This window comes from Trachurus japonicus, chromosome 21 (assembly GCF_045865225.1).
Source record: "Trachurus japonicus isolate A0001 chromosome 21, Traja_1.0".
In the NCBI taxonomy this organism is placed as follows: Eukaryota; Metazoa; Chordata; class Actinopteri; order Carangiformes; family Carangidae; genus Trachurus; species Trachurus japonicus.
Window position 1 is genome coordinate 30,348,697 of NC_140927.1, and position 6,824 is coordinate 30,355,520.

Below are 6,824 nucleotides of genomic sequence, written 5' to 3' on the forward strand. Positions count from 1 at the left end.
TAGTCTTGTTTTTATGGCCTTAAATTGGTTGCAGCAACAATATTATGCAAATTTTAATGGGATATTTCAACATTTTGGCCCCTAAGGCTGATGATGCTACTAACAAAAGTTAAAGGGATAGTTCCAACATTTTGGCAAATTGGCCCATTGCCATAATCCATTGTCTCAGCAGTAGGTTTGTTACCTTTCATTGTCGGTGCAAGCTATTTTTAGAACGGCGGAGCAGAGCCGTGAGCTGCTCTGAGCTACGCTACAGGCTCATGGGATTTCTTGGTTTCCCTCATCAAACTCATCAAATACACAATCCAACAACTCCAAAACTCTCTGGTGGATAAGTTGTGACCTGCACATATTATGGCAATGAAATATCCCTTTAACATGGTTTTCAACCATCACATATTATTGGCTTGTATTAGCTAACAATGCAACAACAACAATAGCTAACAAAATGGTTGGTTTTCTGACTTTATGGAGCCTCCACAGAGATGGGCGGGGCTTCCTGTGTGGTCATGTTGCTTTAGGCCAATTGTTTAATCCAAATCCACATTTCACCTCGATGACACACAGATTTTTACAATGAAAAACAAATCTAACATCACATTAATAGCTCTGAGTTGACCTGTGATTGGCTAAGTTTGAATCTATGCTGGTGCAAAACCTTAAAATGACAAGAGCTGTGTGATGATATTTATTATCTTTAGTTTAGTTTAGTTAACATGAGACTGATCTGAACTGATCTGAACTCAAATGTTAATAAGCTGGTTGATGTTGAGTGAATCTAAATATAGGCAGGAACAGACCAGCGGATCCAGAGCTGAACCTTCAGACCCTCGGTGATGGGAGTAAAGTTTGTTTAACAAAACTGAGCTGCGGCATGAAACACAGCCAGCATGTAGTGTGTGTGTGTGCTAAGTATGTGCTATGTTCAGTGTGCAGTGTGTGTATGTGTGTGTGTGTGTGTGTGTGTGTGTAGGCGTGCTTCCAGTAGTTTCTGGCTACTAATTTCCAGCAGTGTTTTCTCAGCTGCAGTTTCCATGAGAGGGAAGAGAAAATGTTTTCATGGATTTACTGCTATTACGCCTCCTGATCCTCCTCCTCTCCAGCGTGACTTCAGCTGACTGCCTGACTGAAAACACACCTGGTGTTGGTATAAGGTGCAGTTTGTTTCTTGAGCCTGAGTGGCTCTACTCATGTTGCTGAGTGCTGACACAGCAAACAAGTCTATTTTCATCCTGACTGACCTCGTTGAGACCAGATGAAGCTGCATTAAGTGAGTTCTCAACACTAGAGGGCAGATAGTGGACAAACACAAACTGTTACAAATCCCAGGGTACTGGCTGAACTCGTCAAGGTCTAAGGTTAACGCGTTAACATGAAGATAAAGAAGCTGCACAGAAGCTCGCTCATTCAAATGTACCAGTATTTGTTGGTGTTTTATTCTCGGTTTGGTCAACTCTATCAGCCCTGATTTGGTTAACTCATGTTTTGGCCTCGGTTTGATGGACTGCCCTTTTTGTCTTTTAACCTTAGTTGGTGGACTATATTCTTGTATTTTAACCCTGGTTTGGTTGACTATCCTAAAGCCTTTTAGTCCTGGATTGGTCAACTCTTTCCTGGTGTTAGGCCTTGATTTGGTCAACTATCCTGTGCTTTTTGACTGTACACTGCAAAAACTCAAAATCTTACCAAGAATATTTGTCTTATTTCTAGTCAAAATGTCATTTCTAGTCTAAACAAATCTCATTATACTTAAAATAAGACTTATCACATTAAAAAGTAGCTTGTTTTTTATACACTTTTTACTTTTTTCAAGCAAATTTTCCACTTCAAATAAGTAGAAAAATCTGACAGTGGAGCAAGTTTTTCTTTCTTATTACAAGCACAAAAAACTTGCTTTCACTGGCAGATTTTTCTACTTATTTCAATTGAAAATTAGTTTGAAACAAGTAAAAAATATTATTTAAAATTATTTTAAGTGGAAAGAGATTAGTTTTGACTTAAATTGAGACATTTTGACAAGAAATAAGACAAATATTCTTGGAAAGACTTTGAGTTTTTGCAGTGTAGGCTTAGTTTCGTCTACTTTGCTCTGGTATTTTAGCCCTGGTTTGGTCGACTATGCTCAGGAGTTTTAGCCCCGTATTGGTCAATTCTCCTTTGGTGTTTATGCCTTTTTTGGTTTGGTCATTTTTGTTCATTAGAGTTTTAGCCAAGGTTCAGTCTTGCATTATCTAGAGTTTTATATTAGTCCTGGTTTGGTCAAACAGTCACTGGTGTTTAGTCCATGTCTGGTTCTGACCTGGTTTGGCCCAATCCTCTCCAGTGTTTTAGCCTTGATTTGATCAATCTTCCCCTTGTCTTTTAGCCTTAGTTCATTGACTAAATTCCTGTGTTTTAACCCTGGATTGGTCAATTATCCTAAGGAGTTTTTAGCCGTGTGTTGGTTGACTCTCTTCTGGTGTTTGGTTGACAATCCTCAGGTTTTTAAGCCCTGGTTTGGTCAAATATCCTTTAGAGTTTTAGTCAAGGTTCAGTTTTTCATTATCTAGGGTTTAAGCCCTGGTTTGGTTGGTTCTCCTCTTGTGTTTATGCCATATTTTAGTCAACCATCCCCTTTTAGCCCTTGTTTGGTCAACTATCTTTTAGTTTTAGCCAAGGTTCAGTTTTGCACTATCTTTTAAGCTTTGGTTTGGTCAAACAGTCACTGGTGTTTAGTTCATGTTTGGTCCAATATTCTCTGGTGTTTGAGACTTAGTTTTAACCAATAGTCTGTGTTGATTTAGCCCTGGTGTGATCTAGTCTTCACTAGTGGTTTATTCCTGCTTTGGTCTAATAACTGCAAGTGGTCCAGGTTAATATTTGGTGGTATTTCACATGTGTTTTCTCCAGCATTCACTGATGTTTTTTAGACATGTCTTAAGTATTTTATCCCCCAGTATCCCAAGATTTACTGGTATTTTGATCTCTTTTTGGTCTGATGTTTACAGGTATTCAAGTCGTGGCGAAATCCAGTTTTCCAATATGGTTTAGTCCAGTATTTCTGGCGCTGAAAAAAAAAAACAAATAGTTGCATTTGATGAGTTTATTTTGTGCGTTAATCATTGCGATGATCTGCGTGAAACTATATCAGTTAATCAGTGCAGAGCGTCACAGACACACATGGCCAGGTCTCCAACAGTCCAACAAAGAATGATTTTAATCTGACATCATCATCCAAACACACACACACACACACACACACACACACACACACACACACACACACACACACACACACATATAAACACACACACACACACAGGATTACCGGGTTGGTTCCCACAATACCTCAGCGAGTGTTTGTCCAACTTGCTGCTCCATTTCACATCATGAAACAATAGAACGCACACACAGTAAGTGGTTCCAGTGGTTTATGGAGCAGTGCTGCGTCAATGCTGACCTCGGACTGCCCACAAAACAGAGAGAGGCTGCGGAGGAGGGAGAGGTGTACCGAAAATCTCCTGCTTTAATAATATTCACAAGTGGAAAGTACCCAAGGTCATTTAGTTAATTACAGTAGAGTAGAAGAATACATTTTTAGGTGGTGGTGGTCCTTTACCTGAGTATTTCCAATTACTGAGAGTTTCTGCCTCATACTTTACTACATACTTTACTTTTTGTCTATTGGGTGGATTTTATTCTCACAATATAAGTGAATGCTACGTAGTATTTAACATCTTTTATCTAGGTAAAATAAACAATCAATCACCATAAAGTCCGGTCTCTTCTCCTCTGTGTTGCTAATCCTCCTCTCCTCCATGTGCATTTGTTTTCAACAAAGGCGGCGAGAAATCAATCCATAGGGCGATGGTCAACGTTATTTATCATATATGATGTTAATGTGTATATTTGTGTAGTCTTACCTGTCATAAACAAGAGATTACAGGTTACGGGGCGCGTTTGTGCCGCGGAGACGAGAGCTGGGACACCGGGTCGGAGGTTCTGATCTTACAAGGTTGGTTTTCAGCCAAGAGACACTAGGTGGAAGACATTCTCCCTAAAACAAGTTACAAGTCATTTATTTTACCATCACAATAACTATGAAGCTGTTTAATTAAGGTACAAATTTAGCAAAGTTAAGGTTAACAATCCTGCATAGTGATCCAAAAGCTGAATCCCTACCTTTTTTCCAGGTCCCAAACAAGCAGTGTTCAAGGCCTAAAAATAAACAAAATAACAAAAACTGTTAATAAGGATATTCCTCCAATAATAATGGAGGCACTTTACAATACATTTATAATTCACTAGAAAAAAGAAAAACAGAACTATAGTTTCCTATATGCCAGTAAACGTTGGCTAATGCCTAAGCTAACGTGAACGATGAGTACGATGAGGCTAGTTAGCCAATTATAGCTATATTGTCAATGTAATAAAGTGATATAGATATCAGAGTTAGATTAAAATTCATAATTGAAGTCAAAGGACAAAACAAACAATGGCCACACCACATACTATACCTTAGCTAATGTGCACAATAAGTATGCTAGCCACCCCCTTTAACGTCCAATCACTAACATTAAGCTACCATCAATGTCTAAGTAGTTACTAGCAAGGTAACAAACGCCTTTACAAAATTAGTATAGCCAAACTCAGGTAAAGCTAACGCTGCGTTCAGGACAACTTGGAAGTAACAGAGAAGTCCGAACTCCAACTCGGAAATTTCCGGCTGATCACGCTACAGGTTAACTTGGAAGAGAAAAAACATGGATGCCTGAGAGAAGTCATATTGTGGCTGAACATGAAAAATATATGCAGCAGAAATGTTTATTTTGGAAGCAGCATAAAGATGTGAAAACATCGTCAAAAAACTTTTGTTTCCGTTCGGTAGAGGGTCACCATGTTTCATAGCAGATGCCAGGTCAGAAAGTGGGAGCTCTGAGATGATACCCGAATTTTCAACCTGTAATTTCTGGGTTTGACGCCATCCAATTCATTTTTCACAACTCCGAGCTCTTTTTTTCTGAGTTTCTGAGCATAAGAGTTCAGAAATGTTATGTTGGCAATGCAAGTTAGCAAATAGCAAGCTTGTCCACTGTTAGCACTTTTTTGGTTACTGGGGAATGTACGCAAAGATTTTTCATTTTAATAAAATACTGTCTAATTTAGATGATGAATCATTCATGAAACAATTAAGGAGTCCGCACATTTTACAGTTTTATAAACTTGGGTGTTTGATACGACTCCTGCACGCAAATCCCAAAGAACATGAGTCACTAGTTAGTGATGCTTGTTGTTTTAACAAAATAAAAACCACATGAAGTGTTTAACTTTGGACTAACTAGTGTGCACTGCTGCTGAGAAAAACAATTTACACACGTTTTTATCAGGCTTGAACTCGGTGAGCAGCAGCTTTAAGTTCAGTCTGTTTCAGGTTCAAGCAGTAGCAGATGTGGACATCCTTGTCCTCCGTCCATAACAGTGTGAGACACATTAAATGTCTTCAGGACTGGACATCAGTGTGACAGCAGAGACTCCTCAGGTTCTCCCCGTTTGCTGCCGAGCTCCCAGAGGAACAGGTGAGAAATGGAGCGACACTGACACCTGTTGGTCAAACTGGAGAAACACAACCGTTAAACAACCACAGCCACTGGACAAACTCACCTGAGAAGCTGTGGCCAGGTGAACTAAGGAGAACTGACACCGGTTTAAAGGTGAAGAGGGTCAGAGCAAAACTGATCAGTTTCCTGTTTACTGTAGCTTGACAGATGTTAAATGATTAAAAAATAATAATAATTTAGAAAGACGATCACTTGAATTTCAGCTTGCCTTGCACTGTGTTGTATAAAACAATGCTTTTGGCCTTTTAACCAAAGTTCAATAACCTAAGATTACATCTCTTCCTCATTATAAATATAGACTACTGAGTACCATAAACAGCTGAACACAAAATGTTCTTCACTTCAGTTTCAAACAAAACACTGAGAGAAACACCCTCCTCCATCAATGTGAAAACAAGCTCAAACTCTGCAATGCCAATCAATAAATCTATCACTTAAAAGGAAGAAAATCAGCATCTCTTTGAATATTAGATTATTCATTAAAGTCCTTTAAACTTCAGGAAATTGAGATTCCCATAAATATCCGATATAAAACCAGAAAATTGAGGAAAAACTAGAGAATATTTGGTATTTTTGGTTCAACAGCGAACCCAATATCAAAACAGTTGCCCATTAATTTTCTATCAATTAACTCATTGATGAACTGACAAATCGTTTTAATGTTATGTGACATCTGAGGTCTAATAAAAAAGTAAAATGCAGTTCAGGTTATAATTGATGCGACTGTTTAAATGTTTTAACAGAAACACACCATTTTATTCCGAAAGTCCAACAGTGTCTACATGAACAATAAAATACAACACTATGTCAACGTCCGATTGTGTGTGTGCATGTGCGTGTTGTGCATGTGCGTGTCAGTAACATGTCCACTATTCAAGTGTCCCACAGTTTTACTTCATAGAGTAAATACGAACGATGGAGACGAAATAAAAACAAATAAAAATAAGAACAAAAATAAAAACAAGGCAGAAGTGTCCGGTACATTCAACAGCACAGCAGCAGCAGGTAACGGTCAGTGTCCTTCTGTCCGTCTGCGTTACAGCTGCGGTTTCTTCCAGGAGTGTCTGTCGACCAATCACGAAGCTTGGTCCAATCAAATCCGCTTCTGTCGCTCCCTGACCAATCAGATCGCAGGTCGTTTTTCCTTTTTTTTTTTTTCTCCTTTCTTCCCCTCAGAGCTCGTCCTGCAGAGAGAGCGAGAGAGAGATGAACACAAGACGTCAGACT